This window comes from Cervus elaphus, chromosome 28 (assembly GCF_910594005.1).
Source record: "Cervus elaphus chromosome 28, mCerEla1.1, whole genome shotgun sequence".
NCBI classification, from domain to species: Eukaryota; Metazoa; Chordata; class Mammalia; order Artiodactyla; family Cervidae; genus Cervus; species Cervus elaphus.
The window spans coordinates 55,699,004-55,725,324 of NC_057842.1; the positions used below are offsets into that span (position 1 = coordinate 55,699,004).

Sequence of the window (26,321 nt, forward strand, 5' to 3'; positions counted from 1 at the left end):
CCCTGATATATCTTGAATAACTTTGCTTAAGTGTGAAATATTTTTAAAAATGTCAATTGATCTGCAAGTTTTTATTTGCTTATTTGTCTACTGTAATAAGTAGTTGTGAGTTTTCTATTATGAGCTATGGAACTCCATGTTTGAGCCAGGTTCTCTTCCTGCTTCTTTAATCACATTTTGCTGGGTGAGTATCTTGTTGTTTCTGTCAGTGACACACACTTCTTAAAAGTAAAGGTCGTTGTCACATTAAATCAAATGGGAAAAACTTTTTTTCTAATATGCTGGTGATTAAAATGATTACAGAACATTTTTCAAGTTTGTACATTCCTGTATTCAACAAGAATGCAACATATTTCCAATTATACTAAGCAGGGAATGCTATACAAACTTCCCAGTGCAATATTTTCTTTCAAGGGAAACACGTTAGCTCCTCAGGCCCAGGGAGAATGCTTGATAGGAGGAAACAAATAAGAAAAAGAAGAAAGGAAAGTGTGGCTATATAAATTTAGGTAACAATTTACAGGCACCATTCACACTAATGTATTAAGAGTATATATCAGACCATAGTTACTAAAATAATAAATTGGGAAGGCTATAAAACCTTTTATTACACAGAACAAAGCATACGTAGTCAAAAAGCTATTTTGAAGAGAGCTTGCAAAAGCTATTTTGAAAAGAGAGCTTTAGGAGAACCTATCTACATTAAAAAATAAGCAAGATTTTGATTTTTCAGCATATGCACAGTTTTGTACAATAACATGAGGTAAAGAACTAACTGGAACAGTGACAATAGCATCAGGAATAGTGTATGTTTGAAGCAGCAAACATTTGTAATTTAAAGACTGAATTCTGAATGAATTCAAACCAATTCTAAAGACTGATTTACAAATGAGTATGGAGCAAGGAAAAACTTGGTGTGATGTGGTCAATCTAGGTGCACATGGGGACCAGATTCGTAGAATTAGAATAAAGAAGAGGATACTCCTACATGTGTGAAGCAGTATTCTGGTCACACCTGACTTTCTTATGCCACCATCGATAATATATAACAATGACATCACCCTCTACCCATGGTCAATAAGGACAAGGATACTTTTTACCTGTAAGTTTCCTCAACACAGAGCTCCTCCAAGAAACTACTAGCGGATCAGCATTGCCTGTGAGTTGAAACCAATTAGTCATCTCTGACCTACCTATTCAGTAATGAGAATGGATCTGAAGTTAACCATAGAACACATTGGTAGTTATCCCTGTATTTTTGTGACGAGTTGAAGGCTCCTGTGAATGTGCTTCCCTCAGCTTCCTGTGATATAAGGTGCTTATGTGAGAGTGCTTATGTGCTTGATGAGGGTAGAGAAGGTGGCCTAGGGGCTAATGAGGGGCTTCTAAGGTAATGACCTCGACACAGAGGGAAAGTGATTGGAGAACTGATACAAAAGGAGAATTGTATTGATCTTTAGATCCAACCGTGCTGATCTCAGCAGGACCCAGACAGCAAGATAGAAACTGGCCAGTGTACCCTAGGAGTAATTTCTTGAACTTTAAGAAAATAATTTTTAGTTGTTTAATTTTCTATTAGTTCAAACATATGCTGCTGCTGCTGCTGAGTCGCTTCAGTCGTGTCTAACTCTGTGTGACCCCATAGACAGAAGCCCACCAGGCTCCCCAGTCCCTGGGATTCTCCAGGCAAGAACACTGGAGTGGGTTGCCATTTCCTTCTCCAAGGCATGAAAGTGAAAAGTGAAAGTGAAGTCACTCAGTCGTGTCCGACTGTTAGCGACCCCATGGACCGCAGCCTACCAGGCTCCTCTGTCCATGAGATTTTCCAGGCAAGAGTACTGGAGTGGGGTGCCATTGCCTTCTCCGTCAAACACATGCTATATGCATCTTATTATCTAGATATCTTTTTAAAAACAAATTTTAATATTCCAAATGGCATATTTAGTTGCTAAGATATAACTTCAGTATATGAACAGAAGAAAAGTCCATGTGCAAATATTGAGAAGCACTTGCACATTGAAATGTGACAGAATATGAGTATTAGCAAATAAAATGCAGATTTGGAGTTAACAATATATTATTATCATTTTCAACTCGGATAATAACATAATGATTTTGTTTCTTCCTGGTAAAATTTTGCAAATTTGAAGAAACCAATTTCTTAAAGACTCTATAAATAAAGGGGCTACAGTTAATTATATGACATATCAGAAATGAAACATATAAATGTGTGTATATTTATATTTGCATGTGTGTATAGCATATATATATATATGAATAGTTTTAAAATCAGGTCTAGAAAATCACTTTATACTCCAGATATCAAGAATGAAATAGTTATGGAGAAACCAGCTCACTGCTAATTCCTAATACATATAGAACAAGGAAATTGATTTTGAAATTTAAAAATTTATTAAAAATGAATCTAATAAACACTGGGTAAAACATCGTGAAATATCTTTTTTTGATGGACTTTAGGATATGATTTAGGCTTTAGTATACCTAAATACATGGGGAAAATCTACAGATAAGGTAAATTCTTGCTTGATTTTTAAAATTTTAAAATACATTTCCTTATAGATATTTGTTGGATTCCCTGTTTCACATTCATCTCTTCAAAATTACATACGTGCACAAATCTATAACAATGGCTAATGATTACGGTAAAAATTATCACGCTCATGCTTACTTTCCTAAATATGGGTTTCTGTAAATTTTGTCCCAAACATGTCCTGTCTAGATGTTAAATCACTACTTAGCTGCTTTTGATACAGAAGGCAATGTTTGAAATGAATTTGTGAATATATTATTTTTTTCTCACAACTTATGGCATTATATAAAATCTGATATTAATTTTTCATGTATTCTTGTGTTAGATCACTACTAACCATTTGATGTAACAAGCATCCATCGGTAGTTTTTGTTACATCAAATGGTTAGTAGTGATCTTTGGTAAGACTTTTAAATAATTGATATAGCCTCTTAGTTGAACAATTTGTGCCTTCAACTACTGTTATCTTTTTCAAGAGCAACAAAGCAATAATATGCAGTTCTTTGTAAGCAAACCTAAACAATGTAACTCCTTTGTGAAATGCAAAAGGTAATAAAACAAGTCTTTATTTCATAAAGGTAGGGGACAAGGCATAAAAAGGTTATGTAATCTGTTTGTAGCTCACAAAGAGGTGTTGGTAGAGTCAAGAAGTTAGATTATCTGCTTCTTTAAGCATAAAACCATGCAAACTCAACAAGCAAACTCCACATGGAATAAATAGGAGCAACAGAATTTCCAGTTTAAATACTGTGATTTGGGATTAAAAAATGCCCCACAGTAAAGCGTAAATAAATCTTCAAATTCTTTTATGTAGTTTAGTTTCAGAATTTAGGATGAATTTAACTTTTAAGATAAAAAATGGACATCTGAATTCACTTCATTATCACTTTGATGTGCAAAAATTATGGAGGAACTCTCTTCCAGGAAGACTTCAAGACACTCTTGTTTTTGAAATAAAAATTCTCACTCCTACTCTTCCTTCAGATGAGGCTGGCTTGACAGCCTGAGTGGGTGGAGTGGGAAAATAATGTTTCATGTAGCCATGTAATACTTCAGGTAAAGACAGGACTTATGAAAAATATCCTGTTCGAGAGAAAAGCAGATAGACATAAAGGAACTGCCATTTTCCAGAAATCATATTTTTCAAATCACCTTTGTTCTCCTACCTACCCTCCTTTCCTGAAGCAACGTCTGAGTTTTTCTTTGCCAACAGCTAAACTAAAGTGAGAGAAAGCGGGGTGATCAGCTTCTCAGGAGGTCTTGAACTTGAGCCAGTTTGCCTGCATGACTATGCATGAGAGATGGCAGAGATACGACGGCTCTGCTGCCAGAAAGGCAGTGTTTGGTGTCATGATCTGTCTGGTCACATTCCTTTTCCTTTGGAGTGGCTTAGGATAACTGAATATGACGTGAGAGGCAGGGGTGGGATAGGTCTTAAATGCACACACCCAGATTTTTTTGAATGTTGTGACTAGTTCCTTTAAAAACAATAAAGTCTGTGCTAACTCATATAAAATCACTTTGAAGACCTTGGGGTGGTGTCTCACTAATAAATAAGAGAAAGATTAAGAAGGATAAAATTTGTATTTATAAAGGTAAATTTTTATCTTTATGAAAAAGTGGTCCTTTCATAACATAATAATTTATTTCCCTGCTTCACTTTCGCACTCATAAATGATGGGCCTTTTCCTTTATAGAAGATGAAAGAAATCTAAAACATTTATTTTCTTAAAAAAGATATATGCTCTTACAATCCCTGTTTTACAGATGAGGAAAATAAGGGTCAGAGAGGTTAAGTGTCTTCCCAGGGTCACACAGCTAATAAATATTGGAGTCAGATTTCAAATCCAGGCTGTCTCCCTCCAGAGTCTACACAATTAAGCAATTCACTGTACAAGTTCAATACTTGAGAATTCTGGGAGAGACATGAAACCAAAAGGAAACGGATTCACAGACAGACAAATAGAGGTCTTTACATGGTTAAAGTTCACGGGTTTAAGAGGAAAAGAGTGAACTTGAAAAGTTATAGTCAAAGAAAGACCATTAGAGTTTATAGTTTTCAAGCCAGGGAAGCCCCAGGTCATGGCTAGTTCAAGGGGAACCATGAACAGGGTTGCTGAAGAGAACGGTGTTGGAAATTAAGCCTGAGGTTACTTGATGAATCTCTCATGTGAATATTGAATTTCCATTGAAACAAATACTGGATTTGAATTTGGTCCAAAATGAGGGGGAGTAGAACAGGGTTAACCATATGGTTTGGCCCAAAACAGAAGTGATAGTCTACCAAAGTGAACTTATAAAAATTTGGAAGTGACTAAGGGAGATTTGTTTTATGACAAGTGAATTGCAACCATCAGAAGTAGCCTTAAATTTAAATAGAAAGACACAATAGCAAAATTGATTTAAAACATGCTGTTAATCTATACATGAACCAGGACAGTGACATAAACCTGAACAGATACTTCTTTGGGGAGAAGACTTATAAAAATTGATATACAAATTAAAAGACAAGACAAAAATGTCCCCTCCTATTAAACTCACCCCCTATCACAGGTCCTTAGTGATGTAGCATTACAGGGATGATGGAATGATGCTAACTAGATACGAACTATGCTAACTAGAAGCTCACAGGCCCATCCTTAAATTAATACAATTTTCCACAGCTCTCCACCTCTATAATCAAGATACACTTATGGAGCTGATTGAAATAAACAGTCACGCTCTGAAATGTGTCCCCAAATTATCATAAATGGTAAATGTAACAACAAAGTAGTAAAGAAATCGCCTTGTTCAAGAACTCTGTGGTGTTTATAGATAAATCTCGGAAATGCAAGAGATATCCTGAGTTCCAATGAGGTTCTCTTTTTAATATTATATTTTGAAAATGAGAAAATGCACATGAATTTTTTTAATCTGCTCCAGGGAACTCTCATAGTTTTTACTGTCTGTGTTTTTAATGGTACTCCCTGACTGCTCCCACTGCTGGAAAGCCTGGCATTGGGGACAGAAAAGCAATGTACCGTGGTCAAGAGTAACTATCATAGCAGTTTCACTTTGAGCAGGCTCTTTGCCCAAAGTCCTAATTCAAGTGTTGCTAAAGAGCTCTCCAGAGGTCATAAAGAAAGGCAATTGCAAATGCGGAGCCCACAAAATCATTTTTATTTGCTTTGAAGTATACTTATGGAAGGTCTTTCATTCCCCTATTCTTTCTTGTTAGGTCCCTAGTCTGCAAAGTGGGCAAGGCAGCACCCTGCTGTATTTGGCAAAGAGGCCAATTGCAAGAATGATAGATCATTTTATTACTTTTCTGAGATATATTCGCCAAGTACAAGAAATCACACTATACTCCAAAAAATATCTTGTTTTCACATCTAACAGATGAATTGTAATTTATAATAATAATTGATTCACGATAAATGTATAATATTGCATTGGTGTTCTACATGGACACTGCTTGCACTGTGAAAGTAATGTCAATTTTGTTCATACATTTATTTGCATCTACTTTAATGTTTACTTTTTTAGAAGTACTTGCATTTAAACTTTTTTCTTTTAATTGACTTTATTTTTTAAAGACTTTTTATTGGAGTAAAGTTGATTTACAATGTTGTCTGCTATGCAGCAAAGTGAATCAGTTAGATTCTTTTCCCACAGAGGTCATTATAGAGTATTGAGTAGAGTTCCCCGTGCTATACAGTAGGTTCCCATTGATTGTCTATTTTATGTATAGTAGTATGCATATTTGGAGAAGGGAATGGCAACCCACCCCAGTGTTCTTGCCTGGAGAATCCCATGGATGGGGGAGCCTGGTGGGCTGCCGTCTATGGGGTCGCACAGAGTCGGACACGGCTGAAGTGACTTAGCAGCAGCAGCAGCAGCAGTATGTATATATCAATGCCAAACTGGGAGATTGGGATAAACCTTTTTGGTTTTAATTCATAATATCATTTTCTTGCAAAAATAATACAGTTAAAGGAATTCAAAGGGACTCGAGACAAATATTCCTATATTCCCATCATTATTCTCCATAATACATTCTACTTCTTAATGACACTGGCATGCCTACTATTCAGCATAAGTGTAGTAGTATTCTAGATGGGCTTTACATTTAACCAGGTTTTTCCACCCAGTTTCTTATCACCCCACATTATAGATATCCACTGATGCCAATATCAATGATTGAGTAAATCATTCCTTTTCTGTTGTTTTAATATATTGCTTTGTTGTATATTAAATCTCCTTATATATTTAGATTTGTTAATGGACTTATGTTTTGTTTTGCTTACTGGTTTGACTTTTTATTTTTAACACTGGTGACATCATAATAGTTCTTAAGATCTTCTTTTTGTTCTTTACATTTACTACAAAATATATCTGACACAAAAATAGAACACAGTAAAGCCCATGAATGCTTTGCCATCTTTGTTCGATAGTTTCCATATTGTTCTTTGCAGATTTTTCTCTCATCCTAATGTCTAGTAGGTTAATCATATTTTCTCTATTGCATTTTTAACTCATTTTCAAGTTATTGACTCTATATTATTCTAATGAGAACACAGTGTTTATAATTTCATTTATACACTTGAATTGAAATCTGAAGTTCATCAAAATCAACATCTCCTCCTAAACAGCTGTACCCATTGGAAATCTTCAACTCTGATCTCACTGTTCCATCTTTCTTGGCATTTTATTATACTACTTATAGTCTATCATTTTTTAATTCCGTACCCTAAGTTTATCTTTTATAAAATTGTTGTAAATCAAAGTGCTCATTAGAGTTTATCCATATGTTTTCTAAGTTTGTAAAAATGTTTTCCTCCTGAGCTTCACTTCCTTCCTGTTGGAATAATACACTTTAGACATTATAAGGGTAGTGACCCAGAAATGGTAAAGCCTCTAAACTTGTGTCTGAAAGCATATTTGTTTTACCATTAATCCTGAATGCTAGTACAAGTAAGGATGGAATTTTCTGCTCACCACAATTTTCCCTTGGGCTGGACATATTCTTGATGCAAGTCACTGTTCTTTCTTCTCCCCTCTGCCCCTATTTCTCCTTTCACATGGGTGCTCCTGATTTGTCCCCTCAGTCTTTTCCTGTCTTGCTCAGTTTTCTCCTTAGCAGGGAATTATTTGGGGCACCACTTGCACCTTCTTTCATTAGACCATGTTGTATTATCATAAATATGGGCTTCCTCTTTTCTTTGGAAAGTCAAAGTCATGAGAACAAGCACTTTATTTCATTTCTTACTGTATTGCCAATGCCTGGAACAGTGCCTGGCATATGACAGGTCCTCAAAGTATGACTGTGGAGAGAATGGTTAAAATGTATGTATTTATAGTTGATTTTGTACTAAAAGAGTAGTTATCAACTCTGGTTGCTCATGAAGATCATTGGATAAAACAATTGTGGTCCATATCTGACCCTTCGGTTTTGGATTCATTTGCCAGAGCATTGATGGTGACAGAGCATCAGTATTTTTAAAGTGTCACCCAGCAAATTCTAATGCGAAGCTCGAGTGGAGGAAGGAACACTGAGGATGCTTCATTTTCTCCTTCAGTTTACTTCTTTCAACATGGTGCTGTGCTGCGCTTCGCCGTTGAGTCGTGTCCAACTCTTTGGGACCACATGGACTGCAGCCTGCCAGGCTCCTCTGTCCGTGAGATTCTCCAGGCAAGAACACTGGAGTGGATTGCCATGCCCTCTTCCAGGGGATCTTCCCAACCCGGTGATAGAACCCAGGTCTCCCGCATTGCAGGCAGATTCTTTACCATCTGAGCCACGAGGGAAGCTCAAGAATACTGGAGTGGGTAACCTATCCCTTCTCCAGGGGATCTCCCATCCCAGGAATTGAATCGGAATCTCCTGCATTTCAGGCTTATTCTTTACCAGTTGAGCTACCAGGAAAACCTCTCAACATGGTACAATATACAATTAATTAGATTCCAACTGATTAAATTTAAAACACATTCATTACTGTTCTTCCAGTTTGTACCAGGTCACACTGACTGTAGCTTCGGAATAAAATAATAATTATCTCCAACATCTGAGCACTTTGTGTATTTGCCTTTACCTTTCCTTCACACTAACGAAATTCTTCAGAATTTTAAGTATACTCTTCCACATACAAATAGACACACTTCAAACTTTTATATGTTATCACTTTTTCAATCTTCACATCCTTTACACTGCCTTGCTTTTTATGGTGTTTTTTAAAATTCTTAATACTATATTATATTATAATAGTATGTATTATATATACATATATATAACACATATACATATGCACATGTGTAGTAGTAAATATAAAAGGACAATTCTTTTTTTTTAGTTGAAATATAGTTGATTTACAAAGCTGTGTTAGTTTCTGATATACAACAAAGTGATTCAGTTATACACACATGTTCACACACACACACACACACACACACACACATATATATATATATGGCATCACCGATGCAATGGACATGGGTTTCAATGGACCCCGGGAGTTGGTGATGGACAGGTAGGCCTGGCATGCTGCAGTTCATGGGGTTGCAAAGAGTTGGACATGACTGAGCAATTGAACTGAACTGATTCTTCTTTAATATTCTTTTCCATTATGGTTTTTTACAGGATACAGAATATAATTTCTTGTGCCAAACCATGGTACCTTACTGCTTATCTATTTTACATACAGTAGGTGTGTCTGCTAATCCCCAAACTCTATTTTATTCCTCCCTCACTCCTTTCCCCTTTGATGACCATAAGTTTGTTTTCTATGTCTGTAGATCTGTTTGCTTCATAAATAAATTCATTTGTGCCATATTTTAGATTCCACATATAAGTGATATGGGTATGGTATTGGAAAGCAATTCTGCTGGTTTATTTAACAGTCACTTAGAAGTTCTTCTTTGCTCATAGAACTTTATGGTGTTTTTAAGAAGTGAAGCATTCGGCTTTAGTGGATAAATTCCTGTTAATCTAAGACAATCATTATTATATCCTTCTTTGCCAATAATTATCTTATGAATGGTCCTATCAATGTGTTTGGGCCAATGAGTAATTAGGGGAAGGTTGCTATCATGCATATGAAAACTATATATTTCTCTGAAAAAAGATAAATATGCATTAGGAAAATGACCATTTGGACTCTTTTCTACTTTCTCTTTGTTCTGTGAGAATATGATCCCTAGTTCTACAGTAGCCATCTTGTGACCATGAGATGATAATACACCAAAAAGGCAAACAGTAGATTAGAAAGGGCCAGCAAAGACAGAAAACAGCAACAGCAAAAAAAATAGTAACAACAATCACAGCAAAAGAACAATGGGACCATAGCTTCTGGAATTCCTAGAAAGCAAAAAATAAATGGCCAATGTTTACTGTTATTTAGAATTTCTGTCATTCACATTTTAAAACAATCAAACTGAACACAAGATTCACTTCAGTTTCAAAAACTCTTATTTAATATATTTTTACCATACTGTCAGTTACACTTATAATCAATTTATATTTAACTATATGTCATAAGATGCCCCATCATCTTATATGCCCCATGCTATCATGCCCCATGATAACATTTTTTTCCTCTTCCCTCGTGCTGAAAAGAGAGCATTTTTTTTCTAGACATGTTGTTGAAATGCCTTTTAATCCTTGCATTATATATATGTACGTAACTTCCCATTTCTTAACAGTTATAATATTCTTGGGCCCCAGTCTTGTTGCTCAAGAATTATAGATTAATTGCAGTGCTTAATGGTTTTCAGTGTTGCAGATTTAATGTCCCATGTTAGATTGCCTTTCTTTTCCTTGCCTTGTCTTTAAGTCAGGATGTGTGTGAGATTCTCTTTATCACTTCAGAAGTTTCAAAGGCACATAGAGAGCCTTTTGTCTTTTTGCTAATCCTGAATGAAAACTTTCAACTATCACCAGATCAGCAAATATTTCCCCTCTAGAAGTTTGTCTCCAGTTTTCTTTTTCTTCTTTTAGGTTGTAAAATATTTTTATGAGCCATCTCCTCAGTTTCTCCTCCAAGACTTTTAATTCTCTCTCATCCCTGGATTTTTGCTCACTGTCATAAGTTTTTTATCTTCTAGACCATTGTTTCAGTTCTCAAGAGTGTTCATCTTCTCATTAAGCTTTTTGATAAGAGCACCCTGGCTGTCATTTTTAAGTTAATATTATAGTGATCTACTTGAAAACTTTATTTCTGCTGTTTTTGGTAAAGTTTTACATTCTCCCTAAAACACTCATGTTTCTCAAGTGATGCTGACTCTGCTAGTGTAGGAACCACACTTGGGACCACTGCTTTAGGTAAAGGAATCCTTGATTCCTTTTGAAAATGCATTTAAATCTTTCAGAAAGCAATGACGCATTTAACACATTCAGTTGTTCACATTTTATTTGGTACTCCTGTTTTTTCTTTTGTTTTTACCTTTTCTAAGGAAAAAGAAGTGACATTATTTTTCTACTCTGCTTCCTTCTAAAGATTTTAAACAGGAAATGCACACTGGTGGACTCGGCCATTAGTTATAGGGTGAATGAGCAGTACTGAGGGCTGAAGCAGTGTGAGTCCCTGCCAAAGATGCACCACAAAGCAATGTCACCCTTACTTCATGATGGTCTGTGATGAGTGATCTGTAGAATGGATAAAAGCGAAGTAGCTGCTGTGTGGCATTTGCTTTTATTACTGTAAATGATATCATGTGTTTGCATTTACTTTAAAGTTGATCAAATGTAACAGGAGACAGTGTTGACAGATGCTGAAAAGTGTTAACCTTTCCTTTCATCTTTTTTGCTTATGTGTATCTTGTACCATAGGCTTCTCAGATAGTTTTATTAGCTGATATGTGAAATGTTGTACAAAATACTCACACAAAGAATTTCACTCTTAGAAAGGATTATCTGTAATTCTATAAATGATACAGTCAAACTGTATGGTTCATGTATGGTAAAACCAGATCCTCTAACTAAATAAAATGGGCTTATATAAAAGTGCATTATTAAAAAATTAGTTTTGAATGTAAGTGCAGGCATGCAGGTAACTGATTTATCCTAGATGTGATTTTCAATAAATTTAGCTCAGTTGATTTATGTGAATTGAAATGCAATTATTTCTTAAAATTTAACATTAAAATTTCAAAGGTTATATTATTTTTCCTATGTATTTACTAATCTAAATGCACATTATACAGAGCAACTGTTTATAGACTTTTCTTCAAGGAGATGGGAGGATTCTGATTTATCCTATGAAGTTAATGTAGAATCCCTTGGGAAATTATTAAGACACTCTGTCTATAATACTGTACATATATATCATGTTATAAACTTTATTTTGTACTGAATAAAATTGGAAAACATTTTGCAGCTATAAATTGATGGATTTTACTTTTCATCATTGTTGCCTTGAAATTCCACTTCTTAAATCAGAAGTACATAAGATAGAAAAAGTTGACTACTTGGCCTTTTTAGCAAGACAAAATCAAAGAAAGCTTTTAATTGCCCTGAGAATACTTTATATTTTCATAGTTTTTCACTCCTTTAGTGTCAGGTGAAGCTGCTCAGCCTGCCCTGGGATCATGGTTGAAGAAGAGAAGCTACGCTCTAACAGAAGTTGAGGAGAATCACATGAAGAAATGAAGGGATAGAAAATGGGGCAGATAGTACAGGAGGTACATGTGTATATGTATATAATAGCAACAATAAAATCAGAAATGAAAAGGTGAAAGACACAATAGCCACCACAGAAATACAAAGAATCATAAGAGGTTAATAAGTAATTATATGCCAATAAAATGGACGATCTAGAAGAAATCTAATTCCTAGAAATGTATAACCTCCTAAGACTGAACCATGAAGAAATAGAAAATATGAACAGACCGTTTACCAGCCATGAAATTGAACCCATTATAAAAGCCTTTTCCAACAAACAAAAGTCCAGGACCAGATGGTTTCCAGTTGAATTCTACCAAACCTTTGAGGAAAATTTAACAGTTGTCTTTCTCAAACTATTCTAAAAAGATAGAGGAAGGAATGCTTCTCAACTTACTCTGTAAGACCAGCATCACCCTATACTAAACAAAAGCAATACTAGAAGAAAAAGCAAATCTAGACAAATATCACTTATGAAACTAGAAGCAAAAATCCTCAGCAAAATATTGGTAAACAGAATTCAAAAACACAGTATTACATCATACACATGTTCAAGTTGGATTTGCAAAGATGCAAATCTTTGTAAAGATGGCACAATAGCTTCAATTCAATAAACAGGATACACCATATTAACAAATTGAGAATAAAAACTATATGATTGTCTCAACAGATGAAGAAAAAGTTCTTGAAACAATTCAGGTCCCATTTATGATAAAAACGCTCAACAAAGTGGATATAGAGGGAACATACCTCAATATAATCAAGGCCACATATGGAAGGCCACAGATAACATTATACTCAGGGGTGAAAAGCTGAAAGCACTTCCTCTAAGATAATGGACAAGACAAGGATGCTCACTGTTGCCACTTTTATTCAACATAGTATTGGAAGTCTAGCCATAGCAATCATGTAAGAAAAAGAAGTAAAAGGGACCAAATTGTAAAGGAAAAAGTAAAAATCTCACTGTTCACAGATAATACAATGTGATATTTCAAAATGATATTAGCAAAATTAGCAAAAATTATAAAAATCCCACCAAAATCCTACTAGAACTTTTCAATGAATTTGATAAAGTTGCAGGTTACAAAACTAACATACAGAAATCTGTTGTACTTCTATATACTAACAAAGAAACTATCACAAAAATTATAAAAGCAGTAAGAAAATAATCCCACTCAGAACTGCATCAAAAATAATAAAATACTTAGGAATAGAATAAGTCTAACCAAGGAGATAAATGACTGGTACTAGGAAAATTATAAGACAGTAATAAAAGCAATGAAGATGACACAGAAATGGAAAGATATACAGTGTTCATGCATTGGAAGAATTTAAATTGTTAAAATGACCATACTACCCAAGGCAATCTACAGATTCAAACAAATTCCTATCAAAATACCAGTGAGGTATTTCACACAACTAGAACAAATAATCCTAAAATTTGTATGGAAATATAAAAGACCCCAACTAGCCAAATCAATCTTGAGAAAGAACAGATCTGGTGGTATCACACTCCCTGATGCCAAACTATACTACAAAGCTAGTACTAGAACACACAAAAATGACACATAAATTAATGGAACAGGATAGAGAGCCCAGAAATGAATCTACGTTTATATGGGCAATTAATCTATGACAAAGAAGGAAAGAACGTACAATGGAGGAAAGATAAGCTCTTTAGTAAGTGATGTTGGGAAAACTAAATAGCAACATGCAAAAGACTCAAACTGAACCACTCTTTCATACTATACACAAAAATAAATTCAAAATGGAATTAAGTGTAAGACATGAAACCGTAAAACTTTCGAAAGAAAACTTAGGCAATATGGCCTTTAACATTGGTGTTAGCAATACTTTTTTGGGATAGGTCTCCTAAAGTAAGAGAGACAAAAGGAAAAATCAAAAAGCATGGATATACCAAACTGAAAACCTTTTGCACAGTTAAGGAAACTATCAACAAAATGAAAAGACCACCTATTAAATGCGAGGAAGTATTTGCAAGCAATATATGATGATAAGTGATATTAAAACTATATTCATAACTTATGCAATTCAATATCAAAAACACAAACAGCCTAAATTTTAAAATGGGGAGGCTTCTGTGGTAATGATGTAAATTAAAAATTTAGTGGCTCACAACATCATAGAGAAACAATGTACTTACCAAATTAAAAGTGTTCATGGAACATGGTTGTAAATTACTTGGCTATGGCATACATGAGACTCATAAATGCATGAAAACTGATTCAATATTATAAGAATTAAAATGAAATTCACAATTATTAAAAGTTATACACTTCTTCTCCAAATAGAAGAAGAAAATCTTTTAATTTGGCAACATGCACTTTTTTTGTCCCTTTGCCTTTCACAAGTTAAATTTTAGATTTCTGGTAGCTAGACAAATAAGTTATTTTGACAACAAATTATTCTGCAACAGGGTTTCTCTGTATGAAGAAAAATTACCTAAAATAAACAAGATAGCTGAAGGAGGAAAGAGGGGTAAGAAAGTTCTATACAAGATCTCTTCTGGAGTTCTGAATTTTGAAATTCTCATTTGGGATGTAGGTGTATTATCTTGGACCAGACAGTGAGAAACTGGGTTTTGTGTGAGCACAGCCAAAAAGGGAGCCAAGAGCCAGTCCTGGGGAAGTCAAAGCCAGCTGAGTTTATCTTGAACCTAAGACAGATCAATGCTGGCCCCCCAAACTTGAATTTAATAACTGGAAGTGCAGTCATACATTTATATTCACAGCATAGTCATATACCAAAAAAGGAAGTCTCTCTTTCCCAGGCTTCATTTTCCTGATGTAAGGGCAAACATTCTTCGATAATCATAGCTAGAAAACCAGTTCCTTTTTTTCTTAGACTTTGGGAGAATGGTGGACTCACTGAATCATATAATTTCTAAAGCACACAACTTACAAAAATGAATGGAGAGCAGGAGAGGGTGACAGATTTTATAAATCAACTTTAGGGGAGAAATCATTTCACAACCTTCAGGATTTGAGTAGTAACTTTGTTTTGTGGGTGTCATAAACATAGTTCTAATACCTTTCTATTTTCTTATTACGAGTGTTGATGAATAGGTTTTTGGTTGTCTTTGTCACTAGATTAGATGAGTAATAAGCTGAATGTAGCTGTCAGACAAGTTCTTATTATGTGTAATATTATTGACTTTCCAATTTTCTAACCACAGAGGACTTGACTCATAAGACATACAGGAGGGTAAAAGACTCTGAAGATATTAGGATGTCTATGTATAACCATATTTAGTATATATGAAAACAAAGAGTGCAAAACGTTAAAAATAATTTGAAATTTAAAAAAAATTTTGAGGCACAGATTCTATTTTTTCACCTGGTCCTTTATTTATGTGAAAGTATATGTAGAATTTCAGATGTAAAAGGAAACCTCAGATCAAATTGTCATATCTCTACCAGTATATAGGGAAGGAAAAGTCACAGAACTATTTATTTCATATAAGATTACATATCTCTTGGTCTTCCCTGATGGTTCAGTGGTAAAGAATCTGCCTGCAACACAGGAGACATAGGTTTGATCCCTGGGTTGGGAAAATCTCCTGGAGGAGGAAATGGCAAGCTACCCCAGTGTTCTCGCTGGGAAAATCCCAGGGACAGAGGAGCCTGGAGGGGCTACAGTCCATAGGGTAACAAAGAGGTGGACGTGACTGACTCAGCGCACGCGCGCGCGCACAACACACACACACACACACACACACACACACACACACACACACACTGCTTAGTAATGACAATTCTAGAATCTGGTTCTTCTTGATCCCTAGCTGCTATTCTTTTTCATATCATTTAAGGCTTATTTCTATAATTACTTTTAGTGACAGGGTTGAGGGAAAGCAGATCTATGGTTTATAATGGTAGTCCATGAAAAGAAGTAAAAAATAATTCTTATACACTAGGAGAAGAGGGCAACAGAGGATAAGATGGTTAGATGGCATCACCTACTCAATGGACATGAATGTAAGCAAACTCCAGGAGATGGTAAAGGACAGGGAAGCCTGGCGAACTGCAGCCCATGGGCTCACAAAGAGCCAGACATGACTGTGTGTCTGAACAATAACAACGGTCCTTAACCAGACCATTTCTTTTCTTTTTCTGCTATTTAACATCGAGATAACCAAAGCTAGAAAATAGCTCCCTTCTCATCTTAGAGTTTTGGAAGAATGATGAGCAACTGCATCATGTAATTTTAAAATTATATTACACATAAAAACGATTGGATAAGAAGGCAGTTTAACAAATTTTATAAATCACGTTTTGGGGAAAAACAATTTAAAGATGTAATTATATGATAGAAAACAATGTTAATTCAATTATAAGATAAAGAACAATAGTAATTTTCCTTGAACTGATCCTTGTATTACTGTACCCACCTGACCTCATACTCCATAATCTTATACCAATGACATACCAAAAGACATCTATTAATATATATTTTTATATTTTATTCTAAATTCCTCATAATATGATGTTTATTCAACAGTTTTCTTCTAATACCTCGCTCCCTTTTCTAGTACAATTGGTATTTTTTTCTTTTTCAAGATATTCTCATTACTAGTTCCCTCTTAGCCTTCTAGAAAGCATTCTGGTTTTTCATGGCTCTAAGTGACTAAGATGTGCCTTAACACTGAACTCTAAGTGGTACACAGAGGGTTCAGGGTTGGCAAAATTTTCATTCAGTAACAAAGATCCCCGGGATTTTGGTGATTTAACACAACAAAACTTTTTCACCCATGATTCATTTCCAAAGCCTGTTGGAGGAAAGACTTCATGTATAATCACTCAAGAGGGAAGCTGACCAAGGCAAGACTGAGGCTGAGAGGCCTCATCTCAACATAAGCTTTCACAATCACTAGACAGGAGAAAGGAATGTGGTGAATTGAGTGAAGGTTTTTCAAGTTTCCTGTAGAAGTGACACATGCATTTTGAATCTCATTTCAGTGCCAAGATTAAAACAATAGCTGTCTCTAACTTCAAAAAGGGATCTGCTGGGAAATGCAAACTTACTCTTTGCCTAGAGAGAAAACCAGAACATTTATGAGAGCAGGTTGTGTTCTATGTACTCAAACCTTAAATTCTATCCTCACATTTTGTGGTAGGCAGGATTCTGAGGAGACTTCACAGTTGTTATCCTCTGAAATATAATCAGTACTATCTCTTGTAAATATATTACAGGACTACCTGTAAGTATGATATTACTCTCATGATCAGGCTGTCTTAGATGGCAAAGCTGAAGGGATTTTGTGGATGTAATTAAAGTCCCAAACAAGTTGATTTTGAGTCAACCAAAAAGAATATTATGTTAGATAGGCCTGTCTTAATCAAGTGATAATTGTTAAAAATAGTGTGTGGACATTCCTGCAGAAACAAACTCTTTTTCCAGCTTTGAAGAAGTAATCTGCCATGTTGTGAGAAGGTCTGAGAGGATTTTGGAGAGGGCCACATGGCAAGGAGCCAAGAAGGGTCTCTAGCTAATGGTTAGCCTAAACTGCAGCCTGGGAAGACATTGAGCTGAGAATCAGACTAGATATGCCTAGGCTCTGGGACCACAGAACCTGTAAGTAAGGAAATGCATGCTGTCTTCAGCTTTTATATTTGTGATAATTTGTGGTTATACAGTAATAAAAATAATAAGTATTTTCATACTCATTAAGAATCATCTATTTTATACATTTTTTAAATTTAATAGATTATATATTTGAGTGTAGTTTTAGTATTGATTGCCAGTTCCTTCATTTCCCAAACAATAATGTGTGTCTATTATGAGCCAGCAATAGTGGTATTGGTAAAAGCCCAGTAAATACATCAAGGTTTTAAAGTTTCTAAATAGAGACTAGAAATAAATGCACAATGAATAAAAAAGACTTGCTTTTTATAAATCAGTCTTTCATGAAGTAGACAGAGATTCATTCATTCATTCCACTAATGGCTCTGAGTGTCTAAAATGTTCCAGAACGTGTGAAGAGGTTAGGTTTTATAAAATAGGTGACACATGACATAGTCTTTAAAAAAGACTTGTGTCTGCCCTGTATGAAATAAACAGATGAAAAGAACATGTCTTGACATGTATACAAACAGTGCAAGCCCTTTATGAGATGAAGGGCAAGGTAAATTCTCTTTATCCTGAGGATGGAAAATGCCAAAATCTAAGCAGCGAAAGGAGTAATGGTGTTGGAGGAGACGGCTCCTTTAAATCTCAATCCATCAGTGACTTTGATGCTATTCTACCGGGATTTGAGGACTGCAGAGATTAGTTGAAGAAAAATTTTTAAAAATCTCTCTGTAGGATTTGGTCATTATTCATTCTTCAGAGGATTTTAAATGTTAAGATCTCACTTAGGATGGCCCAGGTCCACAGACCCCAAGGTGGTTTAAAATTCCCCAGTGAATTTCATTCCTGGGCCTCAAAGACTCAAAGCAATGCAGATAAAGGGCGGCTGAACAGAAAATATCAGAGGACAGTATAAATCTTACCTTAATTTTCTTGGAATTGTTTCTGACTTTATCAAAACTTTTTAAGAATGTTGTATGGAAGTCAGTGACAGGAATAAGGACAAGAAACCACCCCTTTCTCTTTTCCAGCTTCGGTCAATCAAGAGAAAGCATGCTGTCAACAGCCTTCACCTCAGATATCTAGTCAAGCAGGCTCAGCCAGAGATTGATTCACAATTGAACTATGTTTTCACATGATTAACTGACTCATTCACACCTGAGCCACATTTACAGGGTGGAATGGGGAAGCTTTCACTTTTGCAGCCCATGCTCTATCACTCATGTGAACAGCGGCCTCCTGATGACACTGCTCCCAATCTTGTGCTGTTTACTAACAGAAATTCACTTTCGAGGGGAAAAAGAGGTTAACTGCTAATTTTGCTATTTAGCATTTAATTTTGTGACATGAATTTCATCTTTAAATATCAACTCCAAATTCAGTTTTTGATTTGTAACACCTGAAAAGTAAATCTATACTCTCAAATTGAGCAAAATCAGTTTCAAATCTGCAACTGAGGAAGTGATCTGAAATAAATTGATTCTAGGATCCCTCTTTCTCACTGATAGCTTTGGCATTTTTGTAGGGAGTGTGCAATATGTGGCATTCCATAGTAGGAAGGGAAAACAGATAATTATTCCTTCTAATCTGTTAAAATATCAACCTCATAGAAAAATCATCCTAAGAATACATATAAAATTTTAAATTTGATTAATTTTTCTCATCATTACTCAAAGTTTTAAAAGCTGGAAAAGTAGTTTTTAATTTAGACTCTTCACAATGCTTTTGAGCTAAGTTAAAATTGACTAAATCAAAGATATTATACTTATATTAAAATTGCACCCATATTGTAAGAGTCAGCTGAAGAATTTGCTGCATCTCATAATCATTTCCTATAGTTTTATTATAGTTAAAGATGCAATAGATGCCATATAATTTCTGTTAATAAATAGTATGAATTGAAAGTCATTTGTGGGTATAATATTGTTCTTTTTTAATTTTTAAAAGAAATCCTAATCCCTAGATCATAGTTTGAAAACTGCAGTCATTAAGTATGCCAACATAGGCTTCAGTTTCATTACGAAAGGAAGAATAGATAATCCCCCCAAAAGGAGTGCCATTTAATCCCCAGTGACTGTACAAATCATGATCTCTCTGTCTCTGTCTCTCTCTCTCTCACACAAACACAAATGTCTACTTGGCTATTAGACCTTGTATTCTGCCTGGTTCTGTGCTAGCACTTCTGCAAAGGTAACCAATTTCATCATTTTGACCAAATAGATATATATTTTCTTCTTGAGAAGTGAATCTCAGTATTAGAAGAACTTTTGACTTTTCCCCATACCTCTAAAATACTAAAAGATCACAGCTAATAGTGTCAGAATGAGTAGAATAGGGAGGCAGTGTGATGTTCAGTGATTTTCCAAATGCATTCTTCAGCATGTGGCTACTGTTCTCCATTATGACAAAAGTTACATCATCGAGAGAGTGACTGAATGTAGAATGCAATCTAGTGACAGGGAAATGGCACTAAGATGCTTTAGTGGTATCATTTAACATACTTTACATCGAATTGTCATCATGTTGGAGAATACTTTGGCCAGAAATTAATATGATTCAATGCAAAACTCCAGTTCAGTTCAGTTGCTCAGTCATGTCCGACTCTTTGTGACCCCATGAACCACAGCACATTGGCTTCCTTGTCCATCACCAACTCCTGGAGTTTACCCAAACTCATGTCCATTCAATCAGTGATGCCATCTAACCATCTCATCCTCTGTCGTCCCCTTCTCCTCCTGCCTTCAATCTTTCCTAACATCAGGTTCTTTTCAAATGAGTCAGCTCTTTGCATCAAGTATCTAAAATACTGGAGTTTCAGCTTTAACATCAGTCCTTCCAATGAACACCTAGGACCGATTTCCCTTAGGAAGGACTGGTTGGATCTCCTTGCAGTCCAAGGGATTCTCAAGAGTCTTCTCTAACCCCACGGTTCAAAAGCATCAATTCTTCAGCGCTCAGCCCTCTTGATAGTCCAACTCTCACATCCATACATGACCACTGGATAAGCCATAGCCTTGACTAGATGGACCTTTGTTGACAAAGTAATGTCTCGGCTTTTTAATATGCTGTCTATGTTGGTCATTAGTTTCCTTCCAAGGAGTAAGTGTCTTTTAATTTCATGGCTGCAATCACCATCTGCAGTGATTTTGGAGCCCCCAAAATAATGCAGAACTACTCAGGTTGTAATAGGAGTGTACTTGAGTTCTCATTTATATTATTTTTGATTCTAATTTGTTGCAGGTTCCTTATATACGTTTTTTCTTACTCTAATAATATCAATGAATGTTAGAGACCTTATCCCTCTGTTTATATAGAGGAAAGTGAATCTTAGAAAAGATTTATATGCATATTCATTCATTTATTCATGCATACATAAATTTATTCATCAATTTTTTGATGCTCTGATGCACATACTTAACTATGTGCAGGTCACTTTCCCAGGTGCTAAAAAATCCTAACAGAACTCTAAATCTAGAAAACAGCAGTCCAGGATTGTGAACAGAGAACCATTATCTAAAGCTTGTGATTTCAAAACAACTTAATATATTATAAAAAGGAGGTTAAGTTGAAGTTTCAGTTTAGAATTAGTGCTGAAACTGAAGTAGTTTTTTTTTGTTTTGTTTTGTTACATCTTTCTGTTATTTTTTTTTAATTTTCATTTATTTTTATTAGTTGGAGGCTAATTAGTTTACAATATTGTAGTGGTTTTTGTCATACTTGGATGCATGAAGTAGTTTTTGGGACCTAAGAAGAATCTCCCACCAGGCTCCTCTGTTCATGGGATTCTTCAGGAAAGAATACTGGAGTGAGTTGCCATTCCCTTCTTCAGCGGAACTTCCCAATCCAGGGACTGAGCCTGGATCTTCTGCATTGCAGGCGGATTCTTTACCATCAGAGGTACCAAGGAAGTCCAAGAATCTGAGTAGCTAGCATAAAACTTTGCTGAACTAACTTGAAGCTGTCATGTACTGACCAGCAGAGTGCAGTGGTTCCTCCCCTGCTCTTGAATATTTTATATTTTTAGAGATTGTGGTGTTTGGGGACAAAATTAAGCTCAAGGTAGAGTTGCTTCAACGAAAGCCAAATGTAGAGGATTTCTGGCCTCTTTGACACGTTGCTCTTCCCAGACCATCCATGTCATTACTGGGATATAGCAATCAACCTGACAAATTCACTGAAGGGCAGGAATTCTTTGGACAGGGTAGAGTTTCCTTCGAATCCACTTCTCTGATACCATGTAAATTGAGTGTTCCAATGTGGAATTACTATCCTACTGGGAAATTCACTGAGGATTTTAAATTAAAATCAAATAAATCTTGCATTAAAAAAGGCAATTTCTGTGACTATGATAGCTAAATTAACTCTTATTTCCCAGGTTGAGGAGTTCCAACAAACAACTGCAATGCTGTGATAATGCCTTTGACAAACAATACTACGAAATGAAGCAAGTCGTATTTTTAAGTATCATAATAACTAATGCTTTAATATAGCACAGATTTTAAAGCATCATAAAAGATATGATGTGATAATATATTTTACTAAATAGTTTAGCAGTGGGAGTAAAACTCAATTAAGGCCAGACTCATTATCACTTAATTTCATTTGGGCCTTTATTGCTTGTAACTGTACAGTTTCTTAACTTTATTCCTCACTCTCACTCTTAATTCTAGTAAGCCTTACATCTATCTTGGAAGACAATGCTTCTCTGTGAAGCACCCATGGATGAATTTTTCACATGTGAAAAGACATGTAATTTCTTTTATTGCTGACATCCCCCTGATTTAAGAGAGCATGAGCTGGTAGGGAATCAGATCCTTGTAATTGTGAAGATGCTTCCAAGTGATCTGAAACAATAGAAGGAAAATGCAATTTTGACACATAGTGGTTTCATGTACATGGCATAAATAGCACCTGCAATTTTGGAATAGGCAGGCAATACTGGATTTAAGCCAAATTTAGGATTTTTAGATGTGTGTAAGTAGTCTGACATTCCTTTGGAACTAGTAATTTCAAAGTTGGAAACTGTGCTAGAAAATTAAATATTATGACAGTTCTGTTGGTTTTCTCAGGAGAATACATGTTTTAGTCTATCATTTCAGTACTTTTATGAAGAAATATTACTACTCCAGTATTCCTTATATAAGTAAAGGAAAATTATTTCAGAACTTTATTAAAATTACTATTACTGTCATATAGCTAAGCATAAAGAATGGGCTTCCTAGGTGCCACTTGTGGAAAAGAACCCACCTGCCTGGAGAATCCCAGGGACAGAAGAGCCTGCTGGGCTATGCTCCATAGGGTTGCAAAGAGTCAGACCCGAGTGAAGCAACTTAGCACACATGCACGTGAGAAAAGCACAAAGCTTAACATTATAAACACCCAGGTAACAACTGCCAAAAGTCCAATGGACGTTAGAACATCACCGTGAGAATCTCAACGTTACTTATAGATAGTTGTTACAGATAAAATGGAGGGGATGATGCTCCCTTTGTACTGTCTTCAATCTCATTCTTCCCCTTTCTTCACAAAAGCAACAGTGAACTTGAGACTGGCTGCATCTGTGCTGCAATATTTTAGTAGTGTTACTTACATCCATAAGTAACATATTGGACTTCTGTGTGTGTATGTTGTGACTATCAAGGACTCTCTGGATAGAAGAAGGCCTCTTTTGAAGACTTTTACGATACAGTGTCATGATATGCTTATCAATAAATTCTAGAGCTTGTTTCTCCATGATGGTGTAAGATCTACCGGTTTTGATATGCAAAGATCAAAATAGCAGATACATCACTATATACATATTCTTCTACTTGCTTGCCTTTGCAAATAAATTGTTTTTTTTTTGGTGAAAACCATTTCATATAACTATAAATCAAACTTATTATTGTTACTTAGTTTTTGCTGAGAAGGAAATGGCAACCCACTCCAGTGTTCTTGCCTGGAGAATCCCTGGGATGGGGGAGCCTGGTGGGCTGCCGTCTATGGGGTCGCACAGAGTCGGACACGACAGAAGTGACTTAGCAGCAGCAGCAGTTTTTGCTTTATTATTATTTTTTCTATTTCCTCCCATCTTCACCTTTGAAATAAATGTTTTATTCTCACTTTGGTTTGATTTCTTAGAATAAAAAGACATTGCAATTCTGTTATTTTAATGGTTACACTCACATTTTTAAAAAATAAACACAAATTTATTGAATAAGTGTCCTTTATAAGGACATAACATAACAAACTGCTCTTAAATTCCTCTTATTTTTCAAGTTATTACTGTCAATTTCATTATTCTTGTTTAAAATCCCTTAAAATTAGTGGTAGATAATTTTTGGCAGTAAATACTAATTAAGATATTCCAAAACATTTAACTTTGTATTTGCTTATTATTGTTTATTCCATCTACATCTTTTTTTGAGTGTGGTGTTTTATTTACTGTTATTGAAGGATAATTGTTTTACAGAATTTTGTTGTTTACTGTCAAATATCAACAATAATCTTGCATAGGTACATCCATATCCCCTCCCTCCCAAACCTCCCTTCCATCTCCCTCCCCATCCCACCCTTCTAGATTGTCACAGAGCCCCTGTTTGAGTTTCCTGAGTCATAGAGCAAATTCCCATTGCCTATATATTTTACATATGGTATTATAAGTTTCCACGTTACTTTCTCCATAGTCTTGCCGTCTCCCTCCTCCCCTCCCCCATGTCCATAAGTCTGTTCTCTATGTCTGTTTCTCCACTGCTGCTCTTCAAATACGTTCATCAGTACCACATTTCTAGATTCCATACATATGTGTTAGTCTATAATATTTATCTTTCTCTTTCTGACTTACTTCGCTCTGTATAATAGGCTCTAGGTTCATCCACCTCATCAGAACTGACTCAGATGTGTTCCTTTTTATGGCTGAGTAATACTCCATTGTATATATGTACTGTAGTTTCTTTATCCATTCATCTGTCAATGGACATCTAGGTTGCTTCCACATTCTAACTACTGTAAATAGTGCTGCAATTATATCTTTCTTTTTACTGAGCTTGTTTTCCTTGTTGAAGTATTCCTTGTTTCTTTTTTAAGTGAAAGTGTGTGAAATGTAAACTTTCTGTTTTTATGCTGGAAAATAATTCATTCAACCTTCAGATGTGAATGGTATTTATTCAATTTAGTATTAACATTGTTAATCTTGTATGGATTCCTAGACTGACAACTAACTTCTCTATATAATTTGAGGACATTATTACTTTGTATTGTTGTTTTTCAGTCACCCAGTCATGTCTGACCCCATGGACTGCAGCATGACAGGCCTCCCTGTCCCTCACCACTTCTCGAAGTTTGCTGAAGTTCGCGTCCATTGCATTGATGATACCATCAAGCCATCTCATCCTCTGACACCCTCTTCTCCTTCTGCCCTGAATCTGTCCCAGCATCAGGGACTTTTCCAATGAGTCAGCTGTTCTCATCAGGTGAGCAAAATACTGGAGCTTCAGCATCAATCCTTCCAATGAACATTCAGGGTTGATTTGCCTTAAGATTAACTGGTTTGATCTCCTTGTCCAAGGGACTCTCAGGAATCTTCTCCAGCACCACAGTTCAAAGGTATCAACTCTTTGGCCTTCTGCCTTCTTTATGGTCCAGTTCTCACATCCACTTGGAAGACCACAGCCTTGACTATACAGACCTTTGTCAGCAGAGTAATATCTCTGCTTTTCAACACACTCTCTAGGTTTGTCATAGCTTTCCTGCCAAGAAGAAATTGCCTTCTGATTTCATGGCTGTAGTCACTGTCTGCAGTGATTTTAGAGCCCAAGAAGAGGAAATCAGTCACTACTTCCACATTTTCCTCTTTTCTACTTGCCAGGAAGTAAAAGGGCTGGATGCCATGATCTTAGTTTTTTGTAATATTTAGTTTTAAGCTGGCTCTTTCACTCTCCTCCTCCACCCTCATCAAGTTTCTTTAATTTGTCTTTGCTTTCTGCCATTAGAATGATGTCATCCACATACCTGAGGTTGTTGGTATTTCTCCTGTCTATCTTGATTCCAGCTTGTAACTCATCCAGCCTGGCATTCCTCATGATGCTCTCAGCATATAGGTTCAATGAACAGGGTGACAACAGACAGCCCTGTTGTACTCCTTTCTCAATCTTGAACCAATCAGTTTTTCCATACAGAGTTCTAACCCTTGCTTCTTGACCCACACACAGGTTTCTCAGGAAACAGGTAAGATGTCCTGGTATTCCCATCTCTTGAAGAACTTCCCACAGTTTGCTATAATCTACACAGTCAAAGGTTTTAGTGTAGTCAACGAAAGAAGATAGATTTTTTCCTTGAATTTCCTTACTTTCTCTGTGATCTAGTGAATGTTGGCAATATGATCTCTGTTACATCTGTCTTTTCTAAACCCAGCTTGGACATCTGGAAGTTCTTGGTTTGCATAATGCTGAAGCCTAGTATGTAAGATTTTAAGCATGACTTTACTAGAATGGGAGATGAGTGAATTGTCTGATGGTTTGAACATTTGTTAATACTACCCTTCTTGGGGATTGGGGTGAGGATTGATCT

At 35.7% G+C, this 26,321-nt stretch overlaps 2 long non-coding RNA genes across 3 annotated transcripts in view; both read right to left on the minus strand.

Annotated features, from left to right (window-relative positions):
• The window catches only part of LOC122685590, a 402,095-nt gene that overhangs the window by 183,760 nt on the left and 192,014 nt on the right, over positions 1-26,321 (minus strand). The gene's annotated exons all lie outside the window — the stretch shown is intronic.
• On the minus strand, positions 1,757-25,248 carry LOC122685591. Of its 2 annotated transcripts, none has more exons than XR_006338456.1 (3): positions 25,063-25,248; positions 15,939-15,943; positions 1,757-1,796 (listed from the first exon to the last, which is right to left on the minus strand). It is a non-coding gene; the product is annotated as an uncharacterized LOC122685591 (long non-coding RNA). The 2 variants fall into 2 exon arrangements; XR_006338455.1 differs by lacking the exon at positions 1,757-1,796 and adding an exon at positions 8,150-8,189.